Source organism: Aegilops tauschii, chromosome 4 (genome assembly GCF_002575655.3).
Source record: "Aegilops tauschii subsp. strangulata cultivar AL8/78 chromosome 4, Aet v6.0, whole genome shotgun sequence".
NCBI classification, from domain to species: domain Eukaryota; kingdom Viridiplantae; phylum Streptophyta; class Magnoliopsida; order Poales; family Poaceae; genus Aegilops; species Aegilops tauschii.
In genome coordinates this window covers 153944854-153966075 of record NC_053038.3, presented here as the reverse complement: position 1 = coordinate 153966075, position 21222 = coordinate 153944854, and positions in this window count along the sequence as shown.

Here is a 21222-nt window from a genome sequence, read left to right as displayed (position 1 = left end):
TGTTGCATTTTGCCATGTCATCATCTGCATTGCATCCACATATTTTCAAATCTTGCATCCGGTCGTTTTCCCCGTTGTCCGTTTCGCGATCCGACACTCGCACGCGCCCGCGGCACATCCGAAATAATATTTTATAAGTGGCCGAAAAATGTTCTCGGTATGGGATGAAAGTTGGCGTGCGGTGTTGTTATGTTGTAGGTAGACCGCCTGCCAAATTTCATCGCATTCGGAGTTCGTTTGATGCCCAACGGATAACTATAGCGGCAGTATAGCCGGTCTTTTTGTCGGATGTTTTCGGTCTCCAAAAATTGTGTCGGGCTGCACTTCCCCTCTCTTCTCTTGGTCCATGGCCTTCTACACAGCCCACCTTCCAGCACTCAACCCACCTAGCACACCCCTCTCGCCGGAGCCGTCCGATCGAGATCGAACGGCCCCGAATCGGCCTCAAAACCTTAATCCTAGCCCCTCCTTCCTATTTATAGACCCCCTCATTGCCATTTTGGGCACCCTCTAGACCTATCCCTAGCCCCTGCCTCGTTTTCCGCGCTAGACCAACCACCAGCCACCTTCCAGCCGCCGCCCCCTCCTTGGATCCGCCGCCGGCCACCTCTTCCCGCCACTTGGCGTCGTCCGAGTGGCAGCGCCGCCTCCCAGTGCCGCTCCTGCCCAACCCGCGCTCGCCACCGGTTCCCCTGCCTCCCCGCGCCGCCAGGCCCGTGCCAGGCCCGCCCGGGCCCCGATCTGGGCCCCGAGGCCCGCAGCCAGCCCGAGCGCCCCGCTCCTTCCACCGCCGCCCAGCTCCCGTCGCCTCTGCTTAACCCCGCCGCCGACCGTCGCCGGGTCGCCGGACCTTTCCGCCTCGCCGGCGACACCCCAGGCCAGATCCCCGCCGCGTGCGCCCGAGGCGCCTGCCTCCCTCCGCGCCGCCTGGGAGAACGGCCCCGCTCCCAGCCACTGGAACCCTAGCGCGTGCGAGCCCGTGCCTCTGCGCGGTTTTTCCCCGCGCGACCCCGCCGTCGTCCGGGTGCCCGGCGCCACCGCCTCGCCTCATCGGTGACCTGTGCCGCACCTCATCCCCGCCGCCTCGTCAACCGCACCACCGTCGGCGTTGACCTCGACGCCGGATCTGCACCACGTCGTCCCGCTGGACGCCGTTGTCCCTCCATTCGAACGTCGCCCCGCGCGTCCGTGAACCCCTCCGCCCTGTTTTCCTCGTGGTGAGAACTGCCAAGTCTTGAAAATCTTGCATTCTGGTGCTACCTTTCACCTGCCATAACTTCATGTGTGCCGCTTCATTTCATGCATATAGTATGTCAAAATGTTCATCATGAGATACTATTAATTTTGTTCCAATGGGTCATGGCTGTTAGAGTTCATATTGATACCCTAATCATCGTTGCAAGAGTGCTATATGATGTTAACCTGCTAAGACTGTTATAACTTGTTGTTTTGTCATTTTCGTTGCATTTTGTGTGTGCATCTTATGAGCATGATGTCTATATGTTTGTGGAGCATTTCCATGCCATCTTTACAGTGGTTCAATCCATGTATTTTTGTGTGCTTTGTGGTGAGTTCATCAAGCTCGTGAAGTGGGCTACTTGCTGTTAATGTTCTGTCAATGCTGAAACTGTTATATCATGTTCCTATATTTGCTTGATGCTACCAATTAATCCATGCATATTCTGGAGATGTTCACTAAGGATGTTTTTCTATACATGTGATGCTCTATAAATAAATGCCTTTGGTTGTATTTATAGTCTGTTGTATCTTGTTGTAATCTTGCTCTCAATTTGCTAAAGAATGTTGCTGTCAGCCTGTTAACATTAGGTTTAGTTTTGCCATGTATTTTGCTAGAGATCCATGCAGCCTATGTCTATGATATTGCCATTCATAGCTTCATAATTATGCCATCTTACCGTTGGTTACCTTGTAATGCCATTTAATGCTCTGTGGTGAGTGGAACAAGCTCACCAACATGCCTACTTATCGTTGTTCCTGCCATGTGCTGTTATTTTCACCGTCTGAATCTGCCATATCATTTGCCATGTTTTCATGGGTGCTACCATCTTTTCTGTTAATCTTTGGAATAAGTTCATTAAGGGAATTTTGTTAATTGCTTTTATTAATAGCATACCATGCCTTTTTTTGGCATGATAAGTTCTTGCGGCATGTTGTTTGATAGCTCTAAACTTTGCAACCTGATGTTATTTCTGTCATGTCTAGTGAAATTCTGCCAAGTCTGTGAAACTGTTATTATTTGCAATCTTGCCATGCCCTTTTGAGTATGTTCTATTGGTTTCTGGAGATAGCTCAGTGTTCATGTTTTGTAATACTTTATCTTTTTATAACGTCCATGTCATTTGTTTTCATATTGATGTGTGGTAGCATGTTGTTTTGATACTTGCGAGTTGCCCAGTTGCTGTTTTGGACAGCTTGCCCTTTAAACTTGTTTCATGTGTATGTGTTGAACCGTTGCTCCGTTTTGAGTGTGCTCTACATGAAACTTGCTTAATTTTGCATGTAGTTTCATGTTAACTTGTTGCATCCATGTTTTGAGTGTGTTTTCTTGATGTTTGAATTCATTTTGCGTCAATGCTATGTTTAACTTGTTTTGCTCATATCTTCTAGGCCGTGGCTCCAAATTAAATGAACTTTATATGTAACTTGACTAGAATTTTGTGTAGATCATTTTGGTGCATCTTAACTTGCTGTTTAACAACTTGAACATAAGGTTTATTCAGATCTGGACCAATTTCGAAATTTGCATATGAGGACTTACCGGAATTGTTATGTGTTGTTTCCGGCCTCATTTAAACTTGCTTTGATGTGTTGCTATTGTATGCATCATCTCTTGCCATGAGTAGCTTCATGTAGCCTTGTCATGCATCATACTTGGTTGAGCATCATGTTTGTTTATGTGTGGTGTGTTTACCATGTTGTGTGCTTCTTCTCGATAGTTCCCGTTTCGTTGCGATCGTGAGGATTCGTTCGTCTACGATTGGTTCGTCTACGTGGCTTCATCTTCTTCATGGACTTGTTCTTCTTCCTAGCGGGATTTCAGGCAAGATGACCGTCACCTTGGATCTCATTACTATCATTGCTATGCTAGTTGCTTCGTTCTATCGCTATGCCGTGTTACCTACCACTTGCTTATCAAGCCTCCCAAATTGCCATGAATCTCTAACCTTTGTCACCCTTCCTAGCAAACCGTTGTTTGGCTATGTTACCGCTTTTGCTCAGCCCCTCTTATAGCGTTGCTTGTTGCAGGTGAAGATGAAGATTGCTCCATGTTGGATTATGTTTATGTTGGGATATCACAATATCTCACATATTATTAATGCATCTATATACTTGGTAAAGGGTGGAAGGCTCGGCCTTATGCCTGGTGTTTTGTTCCACTCTTGCTGCCCTAGTTTCCGTCATATCGGTATTATGTTCCCGGATTTTGCGTCCGTAACGCGGTTGGGTGTTATGGGAACCCCTTGACAGTTCGCCTTGAATAAAACTCCTCCAGCAAGGCCCAACATTGGTTTTACCTTTTGCCTACCTACCACCTATACCTTTCCCTTGGGAATAATTAAACCGAGGGTCATCTTTATTATACCCCCCCGGGCCAATGCTTCACTAAGTGTTTGTCTAAACTAGAGCCACTTGCAGCGCCACCTCGGGGAAACTTGAGGGCTGGTGTTTAGTTGTACGTAGTGCTCATTCGGTCGTGGCCTGAGACGAGATACGCGCGGCTACTATCAGGGTGTCGGCACGCCGGGAGGTCTTGTTGGTCTTGTTTTACCATTGTCGAAATATCTTGTAACCGGAATTCCGAGACTGATCGGGTCTTTCTGGGAGAAGGAATATCCTTCATTGATCGTGACAGCTTATAATGGGCTAAGTTGGGACACCCCTGCAGGGTTTGAACTTTCGAAAGCCGTGGTCACGGTTATGTGGTAGATGGGAATTTGTTAATATCCGGTTGTAGTAAACTTGAAGTAAACTCTTCTAAAATACACCAACCGCGTGCGTAACCGTGATTGTCTCTTTTCGGGGTTGTTCAAGAGGAGAACACAGTTTTTGGGTTATGGTTGACGTAGGTAGGAGTTCAGGATCACTTCTTGATCATTACTAGTTGACGACTGCTTGTTAAGCTCCTCTTCTCGCTCTTGTTTCGTAAGTTAGCCACCATACTTTGCTTAGCCGCTGCTGCAACCTCACCACTTTACCCCTTCCTTACCCATTAAGCTTTGCTAGTCTTGATACCCATGGTAATGGGATTGCTGAGTCCTCGTGGCTCACAGATTACTACAACAACAGTTGCAGGTACAGGTTGTACGATGTTCATGACGCGAGAGCGATGTTTACTTGTTTTGGAGTTCTTCTTCTACTTCTTCGATCAGGGATAGATTCCAGGTCGGCAGCCTGGGCTAGCAGGGAGAATGTCGTTTGAGTTTCTGTTTGTGCTTCATCCGTAGTCGGATGTTGTTCTCATGTATGATGATTGATGTATTCTTGGGCGTTTGTGCCTTATGTATGTATCCCCAACTATTATGTAATGGTATGATGTAATGATATCCACCTTGCAAAAGCGTTTCCAATATGCGGGTCTATCCTTGGTGGGACCTTCGAGTCACTCTCGGATAGGGTCGCATATTGGGCGTGACAGGGAGGCACCGGATAAGGACAACAACAATGACATCCTAGTGACCACGCTCCGCGACATACGGGTAGAGAGATTATTCCTCACATGGGACAATGCTCTAACAATGAAGATCATCATACTTCTATTTACTTACAACTCAAAAATTACAACTCGATACTAGAACAAAATATGACTCTATATGAATGCCTCCGGCAGTGTTCCGGCATGTGCAATGAATCAAGAGTGACATGTATGAAAGAATTATGAACGGTGGCTTTGCCACAAATACGATGTCAACTACATGATCATGCAAAGCAATATGACAATGATGGAATGTGTCATAGTAAACGGAATGATGGAAAGTTGCATGGCAATATATCTCGGAATGGCTATGGAAATGCCATAATAGGTAGGTATGGTGGCTGTTCTGTGGAAGCTATATGGTGGGTGTATGTTACTAGCGAAAGTTGTGCGGTACTAGAGAGGCTAGAAATGGTGGAACGGTGAGAGTGTGTATAATCCATGGACTCAACATTAGTCATAATGAACTCACATACTTATTTTCAAAAATCTATTAGTTATCGAAAGTACTACGCGCATGCTCCTAGGGGGATAGATTGGTAGGAAAAAACCATGAGAGTTCAACAATTTCTATAAAATAAAACCACCGTCGTGCTCTAAAAAGATATAAGTGAAGCACTAGAGCAAAATTGCCTAGCTCAAAATATATAAGTGAAACACATAGAGTATTCTAATAAATCACGATTCATGCGTGTCTCTCTCAAAAGGTGTGTACAGCAAGGATGATTGTGGCAAACTAAAAAGCAAATATTCAAATCATAGAAGACGCTCCAAGCAAAACACATATCATATGGTGAATAAAAATATTGCCTCAAGTGAAGTTACCGATAGACGAAGACGAAAGAGGGGATCCTTCCGGGGCATCCCCAAGCTTAGGCTCTTGGTTGTCCTTGAATATTACCTTGGGGTGCCTTGGGCATCCCCAAGCTTAGGCTCTTGCCACTCCTTATTCCATAGTCCATCAAATCCTTACCTAAGACTTGAAAACTTCACAACAAAAAACTCAACAAAAAATCTCATAAGCTCTGTTAGTATAAGAAAATAAATCACCACTTTTGGTACTGTTGTGAACTCATTATTTATTTATATTGGTGTAATATCTACTGTATTCCAACTTTTCCATCGTTCATACCCCCTGATACTGCCCATAGATTCATCAAAATAAGCAAATAACACATAGAAGACAGAACCTGTCGAAAAACAGAATAATCTGTAACTCTCAAATACTTCTGTAACTCCAACAATTCTGAAAAATTAGGACAACCTGATCTATTAGTTTATTAATCTTCTGCAAAAAGAATCAGTATTTTATCATGCTTCTTTAAAAATGAGAATTGTTTTCCTGAGCGCAAAAGATTCTGTTTTTCAGCAAGATCGAATCAACTATCACCGTAAGCCATCCCAAAGGTCTTACTTGGCACAAACACTAATTAAAACACAAAACCACATCTAACCAGAGGCTAGATGAATTATTTATTGCAAAACAGAACCGAAAAAGCAAAAACAAAAATAAAATTGGGTTGCCTCCCAACAAGCGCTATTGTTTAACGCCCTTAGCTAGGCATAAAAACACGAATAGATCTAGGTGTTGTCATCTTTGGTTTTTATTTTTTTAGTGGATTTATACTCCAATACAGGAGGTTCTTTGCGTTTCTCCTCATATTTAGAAATCTTTATATCTAGAGCATCCAACCGCTTATTGCAAAGAGTGATCAACATATTCATGCGGTGGAGGTTTCCGCTAACATTTTTGAGGGGCTCAATAGTTTTTTGCAAAATTTCCGTTACTTCACATAGTTTCTCAAAAACTTGTGTTCCCTCTTTAGTCTGATGTAATCCCTTTTGTGGGGGAAATATTCCTACTATTCCATCTATTATTTCATAAGAAATGTTGGGATCAATTTCAATAAAACTCCATTTAGCAGCGAAATCTAAAAGTTGCCTATGAGACATGTTTAGCCCAACATAAAAATTACGAAGTAAAATCTTAAAGTCCCCCTCTATGGTGCAATTGCGGTAGGATTCTATCATCCTATACCAAGCATCCTTTAAATTTCCTCCTTGTCTCTGTTTGAAGTGAAGAACCTCAAAGTCAGAAGACATAGGAGGGTTAAAAGTGCTAGTCATGAGAGCAAGGCAAGCGATCTAACGCACGAGCACACAAAAAGCAAACGAAGAGGACGAACGGAAGAGGGGCGAAGGAAAGGCAAATCTTTTTTAGAATATTTATAGAAGTGGGGGAGAGGAAAACAAGAGGCGAATGCCGAATAATGTAATGTATGAGATGAGAGTTTATGATGGGTACTTGGTATGTCTTGGCTTGGCGTAGATCTCCCCGGCAACGGCACCAAAAATTCTTCCTACTACTTCTTGAGCTTGCGTTGGTTTTTCCCCTGAAGAGGAAAGGGAGAACCAAGGTATCAATCCAATAGGAGACAACGCACAAATCACTGAATACCTACACAAACAATCAAACAACTTGCACCGAGCGCGATAAAGGGGTTGTCAATCCCTTCACGGTTACTTGCAAAAGTGAGATCTGATAGAGTTAGATAAACGATAAAGTAAATATTTTTGGTATTTTTGGTTTATAGATCGGAAAGTAAAAGATTGCAAATTAGTAGATCGGAAACTTATATTGTATATTGGAAACTTATATGATGGAAAACAGAAACTTATATGATGGAAAATAGACCCGGGGGCCATAGGTTTCACTAGAGGCTTCTCTCAAGATAGAAACTAATACGATGGGTGAACAAATTACTGCCGAGCAATTGATAGAAAAGCGCAAAGTTATGATGATATCTAAGGCAATAATCATGAATATAGGCATCACGTCCGTGTCAGGTAGACCGAAATGATTCTGCATCTACTACTCTTACTCCACACATCGACCGCTATCCAGCATGCATCTAGAGTATTAAGTTCATAAAGAACAGAGTAATGCATTAAGTAAGATGACATGATGTAGAGGAATTAACTCAAGCAATATGATGACAATCCCACCTTTTATCCTCGATGGCAACAATACAATACGTGCCTTGCTACCCCTGCTGTCACCGGGAAAGGACACCACAAGATTGAACCCAAAGCTAAGCACTTCTCCCATTGCAAGAGAAACCAATCTAGTTAGTCAAACCAAACTGATAGTTTTAAGAGAATTACAAAGATATCAAATCATGCATAAAAGAATTCAGAGAAGATTCAAATAATATTCATAGATAAGCTGATCATAAATCCACAATTCATCGGATCTCGGGAAACGCACCGCAAAAAAGTATTACATCGAATAGATCCCCAAGAACATCGAGGAGAACATGGTATTGAGAATAAAAGAGAGAGAAGAAACCATCTAGCTACTAGCTATGGACCTGTAGGTATGTGGTAAACTACTCACGCTTCATCGAAAGGGCAATAGAGTTAATGTAGAAGCCCTCCATGATCAAATCCCCCTCCGGCAGGGTGCCAGAAAAGGTCCCTAGATGGGATCTCACGGGTACAGAATGTTGCGGCGGTGGAAAAGTGTTTTCTTGGATGCCTTTGGTGGTTTGGGGATATTTGGGAATATATAGGCGGAAGAATTAGGTCAGGAGGTGCACGAGGGGCCCACAAGACAGGGGGCGCGCCCTACCCCCCTGGGCGCGCCCTCCACCCCTGCAGCGCCTCATGGCTCTTCTGACTTGAACTCCAAGTCTCCTGGGTGTCTTCCGGTCCAAGAAAAATCGCGAAGGTTTAATTCCGTTTGGTATTCCTTTTCTGCGAAACTCAAAAACAGGAACTGGCACCGGGCTCTAGGTTAATAGGCTAGTCCCTAAAATAATATAAAATAGCATATTAAAGCATATAAAACATCCAAAACAGATAATATAATAGCATGGAACAATCAAAAATTATAGATACGTTGGAGACGTATCAGCTGACCCGACCCTGGCCTTGGACTCGGCACCGTGGCCCTAAGGTAATATATGAGGTCATAGGTCAACCCATTTTCTCAAAAAAATATGACCCCTTTGACCATTGGGTACATGAGGCCGGCCCAAGATCAAGATGAAAAAAATCATGAATCGAGTGAGCACATTCTGGAGACTGGGAAGGCCAATGGGATAGCAAGCTGGGAACGGGCGAGGTCGACGGCGACCGAGACGGTGAGCTCGGCGGTGACCAAGACGAACAAGAGGATGGTTGCTTCGCTTCTACATGCAATTACTGGTTCACGTAAGAATCAATCAACTTGTATGCCTGCCTGCTTCTTATAAAGGGACGTCTCCAACCGAAAGGATCCAGTTTGGTCAGCATCACATATCATATATGTTCTTCTTTACATGATCCAATTTGTGTACACGGCAGCCAGCAACTATTATATAGTGTATAGCGATTCGACTGGGTCGACCCGTCTGACCCATCAGCTCACACGGTGCCGGCTCCACTGACCCGTATATCATTTTACGCCAACCCACTTGGCCCATTGGCCTCGACTTTTTGGGTCGGGTCAGTGACCCAGCGGGCCGACCTGGCCCATTCCCATCTTGAGCCAAAGAGGATATCGCTACAGATTCTCGTAGACAGGAAAAGTTCCATTAAGGACTTTACCCTGATATCAAGCTCGCGCTCCTTGTTCAAGACTTTGCTGACTTCGCCACCTTGGTGAACAAGGCCATTCAGGTTGAGACTGTTCTACAGGAACACAAGGAAGCCTTCAAGCGCACCCGTGACTTTGCCTCATCTTCGGGCTCGTCAGCACAGAAGTGTCGGATATGGATTCCCCACAACATGTATCACCTTGCGGCCCCTGCACCGAGGTCGTCCTATGCTGCACCTCGTATGCCTCCTCCACCACCGAGGCAGCCTCTTCGAGCTGCACCACCCGAGCTCCTACTCCCAGTCCCAATGACGGGTTGTGCTTCAAGTGTGGTTGTTCAGGTCACCGTGCCTGGGAATGCTATCAGAATCAAAACCAACTTTCACTTCCTTCAACTGGTCGTGGTAACAACCAGCCCCGTCATGGTCAGGCTAACCATGTTGATCTGTATGAAGCTCAAGACCAGCCTGGTACTGTGATGGGTACTCTTCTTGTTAATTCAATACCAGCATCTGTTTTATTTTATTCAGGAGCATCACATTCATTCATGTCAGAAGCTTTTGCATACACGCACGACATTAAATGTCAGAACATGAACACTTCACTAGAGGTATGCACCCCTGTGGGCCAATGTCAAACCTCCATGGTTAGCCACAACGGCCCCATTGAAATTGAAGGGTTAGAATTCCATGTCTCTCCCATTATTTTGATGTCTTCCAATATTGACCTCATTCTGGGAATAGATTGGTTGAAAACGCATACTACTTCAATCGTTTGTGCCACTAAAACTGTCCATCTCCTACATCCTTCGAATGCGGTAGTAAGCTACTATGCTCGTCTGGTTAAAATGTCGAAGCATGGATTTATTCTTTGAATGCGCTGAATGTATCACCTCTTTACAGAATTGAAAACGTTCCAATCGTTTGCGAATTCCAAGATGTCTTTCTAGAAGAACTCCCCCGGAATACCCCCTGTTAGAGCTGTCGAATTTGTTATCGACTTGAAGCCAGGCACCACTCCTATTGCCAAGCGACCCTACAAGATGCCGCCGCATGAACTCCTAGAACTTGAGGAAATCGATAATTCTCCTCGCAAGGGTTTCATTCGTCTAAGTTCCTCTTCGTGGGGAGCACCTTATCTCTTTGTCAAGAAGAAGGATGGTACGAATCGTTTCGTCCAAGACTACTGACCTATCAACCAAGCAATAATTCAGAACAAGTATCCTCTTCCTTGCACCGGTAGTGTAACGTGCTATACAAACGGGTTTTAACCCCTTTCCGCGACGGCATTATGAACCGTCGCCAAGTGAGTGTGTGCGATAGGGGGGTCCTTTCCACACGACCCAAAAATCGTTGGGGATAGGCTAGTGTCGTCGTAACAAACCCTAGGTCCGTTGCCCTGACTTGTGCACAGGCCCAAGAACAAGATGACAACACCAAGATCAGATCAAAGCATGAGGAACCAATTCTTTGAAGGACCAACATGCAGATCAAGAAGACCAAGACTAGCCAGAGAAGAGAAGATACCACTATGAGAAGAACCTCCCTTGTCGGGCAGGCGAGCCTGGCAAGGTTGGGATTTCCCCGGAAGCAAGCCCCCAAGGTCACCCCGGCAGGCTTGCCAGGGCTCACGGAGGCCAACTACTCCACCACACCACCTCACAGTGAGACACGCCATCGATCAATGCGGTGTCAAGCTCCTAAGGGACTAAGTTGTTGTTCCCTGCCACATGGCAGCCACTTCCTACAGAAAATACCTCCAAGCGACACCCGTCCTGAGACATGTCAAGCAAGCAGGCACGAAGCTGGCAAAACAGCCCGGCAGGGCCTGCCGGGCGAGCTGTGATGTGACACTGAGTGGCGCATTTAATGCGCTCTGTCAGCATGTAGAGTTAGGTATGATAGCACTGTTTGCTATCTAGTCAGTACGTAAAGAGTAATTTTACCACTTTGGTGACCCCTTTATCTATAAAAGGAGGCTCGTGGCAACTGTAGAAAGGATTCGGACCACCTCACACTCATAGGCGCGTAGCCACTCTCGCCCCAAGGCCACCTTGCCGGGCAAGAGCGCTGCACTTTTCCACCATCAATCCACCAAAGCAGGAGTAGGGTTTTATGCCTCGCGGCGGCCCGAACCTGGGTAAAAACTTCCCGTGTGATCTCTGACATGCTGTGCTACGCTTTTCCGCTCTTTGTGCAACGTTCCCATCCCCCCGCCGAACCAAAAGGGGCTCATGGCCCCATAGGTGGTCGTGCTTTCCCATGATATCTTTGGCGCGTCAGGTAGGGGGAGCACTTGCGCGAACCCGAGAGCGTAAGCAGCACGTCATCTTCATCACCATTTTCATCATCAACGGCTCCATCGACTATGGCACCCAAGAAGAAGTCTGGTGCCGCAGCTCACCCGTCCACCTCGAAGGCCCTGCTGCCCGCGACCACCGATGTCGCGGGGAGTGCAGAGGTGCAAGAGGATGTGGGCGCTGCGGGAGACGTGGTCGGGGCAGGAGGCGTTGTTACCACCTCCCCCGCGGCCGAAGCAAGAGCAGGAGGCACCGGAGAAGGACAACACCAACGACATCCCAGTGACCACGCTCCGCGAGGTACTAGTAGAGAGATTATTCCTTTTGTCTCTCCTGGCCTGACCGAGGGTCATAGCCACGGTGGAGACGTTCGCCTCGAGGCATCCCGAATCGCAACCTTGCGACCGCCCCCGCCGTGGGCACGGTCGCAGGGAATGCACCACTCCCAGAGCAAACTGGCCCAGCCAATGCTCCGAACGGAGTCGTTAGCCCACACGCGCCATCACCTTGTCACCACGCCATCCCAGCGATGGGAGCCTGGCGCAGCCACTGTCGGCACCGTCAGGAGTCGGGCGACGCTGCAGTCTACATCAGCATCACCAATGCCAGGCACCGCTTTGGAGGCCATGTCGCGGGGCCTAGCTGCTGCTGAGGTTTTCACCGGTAGCTGATCAGATGGATGAATGGACTGCCACCATTCAGAGTCTGATTGGCTTTGCCAAAGCTGGAGGCTCACAGCAAGCTGGCCCGCCACGGCCTCCCCAGACAACAATGGCGGCCCACGTTGCTGGCCGTGCGGAAGGGGCCACCCCCACGGTGCAATCCCCACCGCGGAAACCAGCGCGAGGGCCACGCAACCAAGATCTTGACGTCGTCTCCATGGCTTCGTCTGACCCTCAAGCACGTCAAGGCCGACGGCGAGCCCCTGAGGACAGGCAGATGGGGGACGCGCACGTCACCATCGAGTGACAACACGATGACCACTGCCAGTCCAATGGGCGCGATGGCCCCGACGTCGACGAGCCTGCGCTCGGCAGAGGCGTGTGCCTGCCTTTCGAGGCCGGGTGCCCTGCCTTCACCCGTGAGCTGCGGCAATTCCATTGGTCATCTGCTCACATGTTCAAGCCAGAGATTCAAGAAAAATATGATGGGAGACTGAACCCGGCAAAGTTCTTGAGCATCTACACCATCGTTGTTCAAGCTGTCAGGGGAAGAGATGAGAAGGTTTTTGCCGACTACTTCCCTTTGGCACTCAAGCCAAATGTGAGGTCTTGGCTGATGCATCTGCCGGAGAACTCCATCTCGACCTAGGATGACCTGTGCCATGAGTTCGTTGGCGCCTTCACGGGAGGCCACCAAGAACCAGGACGACCCAGCGATTTGCGGCTTCTCCCGTAGAAGGAAGGAGAGACTCTGGGAAAGTACATGCAGAGGTTCAGCCGAGTCCACAGGAATATTCCAGATATCCACCCGACAGTTGTGATAGCTACGTTCCAGTCCAACGTACGCAAACGTCGGATACGATCCAAGATGAACGCCCGGTTGCCCAAGACTGTGAAGGAACTTTACACCTTAGTGGACAAGTGTGCTAGGGTGGAGGAGGGGAGGAAATTCCCTGGAGAAGAGGATGGTGTCGATGTCGACTTAGAAGATGATGACTAGGCCACCAGCCAGAAGAAGAAGAACAAGAAACACAACAAGAAGCGCAAGGATAAAGCAGTACTGACCGTTGAGGGATCGGGCATGCCTAGTACCGGCAAGAAGGCTAAGGCCGAAGCCCTCGGCAAGGAACTTGCCGCGTGCACTGACTGCCGGGAGGCTGCGGCTGCCGAGAAGGCTGGGAAATGTGATGGGCCGTATTGCAAGATTCATCGGACCAAGGGCCACGATATCCAGGAATGTCATCAGGTTGAGAAGCTCGTCAAGAAGCAGAGGGCTGAATATGAGAAGCGTGATAAGGAAAAAGGTCAGAATGGCGCTGGCGGGAAGGGCCGAGGCGGTGAAGTAAATCACCCCGGCAAGGCTCTTCGGAACCAAGGAAAACCCGCCAGGGGCAGAGAGAAGGAAGATTGGGACGATGGCAGTGATGGAGGGTATGAAGAGTAAATCAGCGAGCAGGAATTCCAGAAGGCCACTGACGCCCTGTGCATTGACGGAGGTGCATCCTTGCACTCCTCTCACCGCCAACTTAAACGGTGGGCGCGTGAGCTTAATGCTGTGGAGCCAGCGGCAGACTCTCTGAATCCGCTCAAGTGGTCATGCACGCCCATCATCTTCGACGAAGAGGACCATCCTGACCGCACCACTGCGGTAGGATGCTTGCCGTTGTTGGTTTCACCAACGATTCGCAACCTCAAAGTCACAAAGATGTTAGTTGATGGCGGGGCCAGGTTGAATCTGATCTCCCCAAAGGTCATCAGAAAACTTCAGATAGCAGAGGAAGAACTCAAAGTCACGGGCACATTTCAAGGAATCAACCCCGGTAGGAGTCATCCCAAGGGAAAGATCACGTTGCCAGTGACATTCAGAGGAGAGTTGAACTACCGGACTGAGAAAGTTGTGTTTGATATGGTCGACCTCCCCCTGCCGTACAATGGAAACCTTGGATGCCCAGCTCTGGCAAAATTCATGGCGGCATCCCACTATGCCTACAACACCTTGAAGATGCCTAGGCCAGTGGGAGTCATTTCCATTCCGTCGGACGAGAAGGACGCAATTATTTGCCTGGATAAGATGTACCGGGACACATTCGTGGCAGAGGCCGCGGGAGCCACAGTTCCTGCCAAGGAATCAAAGGAAAGAAGAAGGCTAGCATGGACACCAGCAAGGAATCCGGGAAGCGTACCTCTCTGGAGTATGATGCGCCTGTTGATGACTTGCCAGAGAGTTCCAATAGCAAGATATCCAAGGCCGCCCTGCGCTGATGGTACATTTACTATAAGTGCCACCCTTGATGACAAATAGGAACGCGCGCTCGTTGCATTCCCGCGGGAAAATATCGATGTGTTTGCTTGCCAACGATCTGATATCCCTGGTGTTCCTAGGGAAGTAATCGAGCACCACCTTGCTGCCTGCCCACATGCCCGACCCGTCAAGCAGAAGGTCCAAAAGCAGGCCTTGGAGCGGCAGCAATTCATTGCGGAAGAGATCAAGAAACTTGAGGCAGTTAGTCTTGTCAGAGGAGTACTACATCCAACGTGGTTAGCAAACCCAGTGGTCGGACACAAGGCAAACGGAAATTGGAGGCTTTGCATAGATTTCATAGATCTTAACAAGGCCTACCCGAAGGACTCATTTCCCTTGCCACGCATCGACCAGATTGTAGATTCTACTTCAGGATGTGAGTTGCTCTCTTTTCTGGATGCATACTCTAGATATCATCAGATTTTTATGTCCAAGGAAGACGAAGAGAAGACCTCATTCATCACCCCAAGTGGCACATACTGCTTCATGCGCATGCCTGTCGGGTTGAAGAGTGATGGGTCCCCTTTTGCAAGAGCAGTCCAGATTGCTTTTGAATCACAGTTGCACAGGAACATTGAAGCCTATATGGATGATATTGTGGTCAAGACCAAGGATAGTATAACCCTCATCCAGGATTTGGAAGAGACGTTCGCTAATCTGCGCAAGATCAACTTGAAGCTGAACCGGGAAAAGTGCGTGTTTGGAGTTCCCTCTGGCAAGCTACTAGGTTTCTTTGTGTCCCATCATGGGATAGAGGCCAACCCCGACAAGATCAAGGCTATTGAGCAGATTCAGGCACCCAAGATAGTTAAGGATGTAAGGCATTTGATAGGGTGCGTTGTCGCGCTTAGCAGATTTATCTCCAAGTCTACCAAGCGTGCCTTGCCGTTCTTCGAGATCTTGAAGAAGGTCGGACCCATGAAGTGGACCCCGGAAGCAGATACAACATTGCAAGATTTGAAGACCTACTTGTCCTCTGTGCCCACTTTGGTTGCTACCAAACCACAAGAGTCGTTGCTGCTATATCTGGCGGCGACTAATCAAGTGGTTAGTGTGGCACTAGTGGCGTAGTGGGAGGTGGAGGAAGTAACAACGTCAGCTAGTGTCCCTTCTGGGGAGAGAGTGAGAACAGCCCGACAAGACCAGATATAGATCAGGACAAAGAAGAGCACGTCAGTGGAGACCACCCCAAGGACGCGGCAAGGAAAAAAGTGGTGCACCGCCCAATGTACTTCGTTAGCTCTCTATTGCAGGGGGCTAGATCCAGGTACTCTGGTGTGCAAAAGTTGATTTTTGGCCTTGTCATGGCCTCAAGGAAACTGCACCACTACTCCCAAGCCCATGAGATCACGGTTGTCACCCGCTTTCCGTTGCAAAAGATACTCCGAAACCCCGAGGCTACCAGAAGAATAGTGGAGTGGGGATTGGAGTTATCTAGCTTTGGCCTGAAATTTGAAAGCACATCAATGATTCAGAGTAGGGCACTGGTAGAGTTTATTGCAGAATGGACGCCAACCCTTGATGAAGAAGTGCTGGAGACAGTTATTCCCAGCATGGAAGCACCCCAAGAATAGATCATGTATTCTGATGCTGCCTTCTCCCTACAAGGTGTAGGGGATGGCGTGCTTCTCGTTGCTCCCACTAGAGAGCACCCGAAGTACGTCGTCCAGATGCATTTTCCCCGGGAGGAGGCGACCAACAATAGAGCAGAGTATGAAGGGCTCCTTGCCGGACTCAGGATTGCCACTGAATTGGGAATCAAGAAGCCGATCATTCGAGGAGATTCACAACATGTGGTCAGACAAGTCAACAAGGATTACCAAAGACCACTGATGGAGGCATACGTTGAGGAAGTGAGAAGACTGGAGAAACACTTTGACAGATTGCAAACAGAGCATGTACCCCGTGCGGAGAACATCATTGCTCATCATCTGTCAAAGTGTGCCACGCAGAAGCTTCCTGTGGAACCAGGAACCTTTGTTCTCCATCTTACTCAGTCCTCCATATCTCCAGCAACAATGGACTGAAAGAGGAGAAATTTGGACTCCGGTAAGCCTCTCCCGGTAGAGCCTCCCGGGGCTCCTGGCAGGGACCCTGCCGGAAACAACTCCCCTCGATTGCTGGGCTGCACCCTCCTACCAGGCCACTAGTCCCCGCGGTCGAGGAACGTGCCCCCGCGAATGAGGAGGTGCCACTGGTCCTTGTTGCCGAGCCCCAGGCTCCAACTTGGGCAAGGCACATTGTCCACTTCCTCCAAACCGGAGAACTTCCCGAAGAGCAAGAAGAAACTGAAAGAGTAGCCCGGAATGCCAGTATGTATCAGTTTGTCAATGACACACTATACAGAAGAAGGCCCAACAGTGTGAAATTGAAGTGCATTTTCCGGGAAGAAGGAAAGGAACTGCTGGTAGATATACACAAAGGCATGTGCGGCTCCGCATTGGATCAAGGGCATTGGTTGGGAAAGCATTCCGGCAAGGATTCTATTGGCCCACATCCCTCCAAGATGAGGTCTAGCTAGTCACCAAATGTAAAGCCTGCCAGTTCCATTCCAATAACATCCATCTGCCTGCCCAAGCTCTTCAGACAATCCCTTTGTCATGGTCGTTTTCGGTCTGGGGGCTCGATATCCTCGGCCCTTTCTGCCGAGCTGCCGGGAGCTTTGAATTCTTGTTCATTTCCATCGACAATTTTACAAAGTGGTCGTAAGTAGAAGCCGTGAGAAAGGTGACTGCTCAGTCAGCTATCAAGTTCTTGAAAGGATTGGTGTGCCACTTCGGGGTCCCTGCCTAGATCATCACAGACAACGGCACCCAGTTCACGAGCCGCGCCTTCATGCAATATGTTCATGCCCTCGGAAGCAAGATCTCATTTGCCTCTGTTTCACATCCCAGAAGCAATGGACAAGCTGAGAGGGCGAACGCTGAAGTGTTGTGAGGACTCAAGACGAGAACATTTGAAAGCTGCAGAAGTGCAACAGGCTATGGATCGACGAGCTGCCGGTGGTTCTTTGGTCCGTCAGAACGACACCAAGTCGAGCTACCTGGCAGACTCCCTTCTCCCTAGTCTATGGGGCAGAAGCAGTTATCCCCATGGAACTCATTTACAGGTCACCTCGAGTGCTTGCCTACGATGAAGTAGCGCAGGATCAGCACCGGCGTGATGACGTTGTGCTTCTCGAGGAGAACCGTCTCTGGGCTGCTACGTGTGCTGCATGCTACCAGCAAGCCCTGCGATGCTGTCACAGCTGCAGTGTTCATGCCCGGTGTTTTGAGGAAGGCGACCTTGTCCTTAGGCGCATTCAGTCCGCCAAGGGTGCAAACAAGTTGACGCCGAAGTGGGAAGACCCTTACCGGGTAGTACGAGTCACCAGACCTGGTGCAGTCCATCTGGTGACCGGAGATGGCATTCCATTGCAAAACTCATGGAATATTGAGCATCTCCGCAAGTACTACCCATAAGGCGCGGCTGTCGGGCCGTGCCCGGCAGCCACCCTTTTGTACAGGCCTTGCGTCAGTTGCATGTAACCCCTTTACAAAGCCAGGTGCAGACCCTGAGCAACAAAGAAATAAATGAAGCGCTGAGGGCCCCCCGACAAGTTGCATGCATCCATCAGCATTTCATGAGCATAGCATGTTCATGTAGATAAGATCGCTTCTGGCATAATTTTCATCTGCATAAATTGCAGGATCCTACCGAGGACTTGGTCTCCAAGAGGAGATGGAAAGATGAGCCTACACTGCAATCTCCGGCAAGCCAAACAGATAAGTTCTTTCTCTTATCCATACATGTTCTGTAAGTAAAGACTTGTGAGAAAACCTCGCCGCTTTTTGAAACTTAGGTGCTCCCATCCCTTGACTCGAATGTTGCTTCGGTCAGGATGGTCGTAGTGGCCTTTGATGAAAAAATATTGGCGAGGGGCTGGTCCCTCTTCATGATTTGTGCCTGGTAGGCCTAACTCCCCGGCAACAAAACAGAGAGTACCAACAGGATAGCCTGCCGGGGGAAACTCTTTTACTTCAAAATATAGAGGCATCCCACCTCTGCATGGACATATACATGCGTGAGTCCCCGGCAATGTTTATCTTTTTCATTAATATGCTGATCAAACAAGTACAGACCTTACAGGACACAAACATGGATTTGAGAGATTACATTATTTGAACTAAAATTTGGCAAGTGCCTACAGATTTAAGATTGAGAAAAGATAAGTGCCTCGTAAACTCCTCTCCCTGTCCCTCTTATCCCAGGTATTGCGGTGGGAAGAGAAGGGGACACAAGGGGTGCCTAAGAAGACGCCCCCCAATCCTGTCAGGGCCTTCCAGACGTGGCCTGACAAGATCGGGAGTGGCGAGGCTGCGAAGGAGGAGGGCTGAAGGAGCAGCTTGGCGCTACCCTGGTCACCACCTGCAAGATCAGCCAGAAGCCCCAGCGCGAGCACTAGCAGGGAAGGCCGCCGGAGCTCAGCTGGAAGATTGATGGAGGAGGCAAAGGCACCAAGAGAGCAGCTCCCTCCCCGGTGACCGGGATGCCGGTGATGATGGTGCCGGGGAGCAAGGGGAAGAGTGGAAAGACGAGGCAGCAGGTCGCCAGTACGAGACGAACGCGTCGGTGCTATCGTACTCCGACTTGATGGTCTGCCTCCCACCTTCTCCGTCTTCCCTGGCTTCATCTTCATCAACACCGCTCCAGGGAAACATCGGACCTCCAGCTCGACACCTTCCCCAGAGAAGCGGACGACAGCCAAGACGGCATGGGACTCGGGGCGCACCGCTCCCCAGCATGGCGGGCAGGAAGGCTCCCCTCTCTTCAGCATCAGCCCCGGTTCCACTGGAAGGGGCAATGCTAGGATTACCAACGACCCCCGACCCTGCATCCCGGAAAGGCGGCAAAGGCTCCAAGAACCTGGTCGCCAGACCGACGAGCTGCAGCGGCTCACAACGAGATGCCACGCTCTTTGACAGACGGCCAGCCGAGGCAGAAGAGACAAGCATTCCACCACAATGGGAGAGCTTTATATCTCCTGCACCGCGGATGACTCGCTCGCGGCACCTCCTCCAGACCTGGACCAGACTCACTCCCCAAGCATTGGCACGAGCATTCGACATCGTCAAACTCAAGTTGTGGCTCAGGGCCTGGCCCCGGGCTCTCTCCTTTGGCATGACCAGCAGAAAGCACGGGATGGAGGAGAAGGCATGAGAGGATGAATGCCTCCACTTCTCCCCCGCCCCACCGTTTATAGGCGGGTCAGGGAGGAGAGCCGATCCCTCGACGGGTAACCGCCGCCCTCCTCCACCAATCCAAGAAGACCGGGCCCCTACCTTGATGCTCTCCCGCACGACGCACCTCCGTTACCTACGCCACTTGGTGCATGCAGCATGTGTGGCTAAGGATAAGGGTGTGGTGGGAAGAGTGAATTGGCACTTACTCGCCCGTGTGTTAAAGGCATTCACGAGCCATTACAAGAGTGGCCCCACCACGATTGGCGTTACATGACACGCGGAAGAACCGGAAACTGGCCTGAACTCAAGTTCACGAAGAATCAAAGAAGATCTCAAGGGGACAGCCACTTCTACGCCCCTACCTATGCACTGGTTAGGGGCTACCCCGACGACGCCCACCAGCGCATTCGGGCCAGGCCCGGGGGCTCCTGCCGGTGCAACAAACCCTAGGTCCATTGCCCTGACTTGTGCACAGGCCCAAGAACACGATTACAACACCAAGATTAGATCAAAGCACGAGGAACCAATTCTTTGAAGGACCAACGTGAAGACCAAGACTAGCGAGCTTGTCGGGCAAACGAGCCTAGCGAGGTTGGGATTTCCTCGGAAGCGAGCCCCCAAGGCCTGCCGGGGCTCACGGAGGCCAACTACTCCACCACACCACCTCACAGCGACGCACGTCGTCGATCAGAGCGGTGTAAAGCTCCTAAGTGACTAAGTTGCTGCTCCCTGCCACATGGCAGCCACTTCCTACAGAAAATACCTGCAAGCAACACCCGTCCTGAGACGTGTCAAGCAACCAGGCGCGAAGCTGGCAAAACAGCCCGGTAGGGCCTGCCGGGCGAGCTATGATGTGCCCGAGCGGCGCATTTAATGCGCTGTGTCAACCTGCAGAGTTAGGTATGATAGCACTATTTGCAATAGGTACGTTATCGCACATAGTTCAAGAATGTAAAATGTGTGCGGTGCCTCTTCTAACGCCAATGTGTCCATTTTCATAACTGTGTGCGATAGGTATTCCTATCACACACGCACACAGGTTTGAAATGTTTGCCGTATTACCATGAATCGCACACGCATATGAGATGAAACCGTGTGTGCGTCCGTCGGGCATCGCAAACGTTTGACGTCAAAGAACCATTTGTTCTCTATTTTTCATCGCACACGCTGTTTTGTTTCTAACCATGTGTACATTATTTTGTTCGCTCCTGTTTAATTTTGTTTTCCCTGTAATTCATTATTCGAATTGGAAATTTTGAAATTTGAAATGTGGAATTCAAATTCTCAGCACAATGGTTCAACAACCAATCCATAAATAAAATTCTCAGTAAAATGTCTTGAGTAATTACAGGATTAGGCAGCAATTAAATATCATGAACCACAATATTTAGAGGCGGTAAAGGTGAAGAGACAAGTGTAAATCATTTTGGCTGTCGATGGTGTT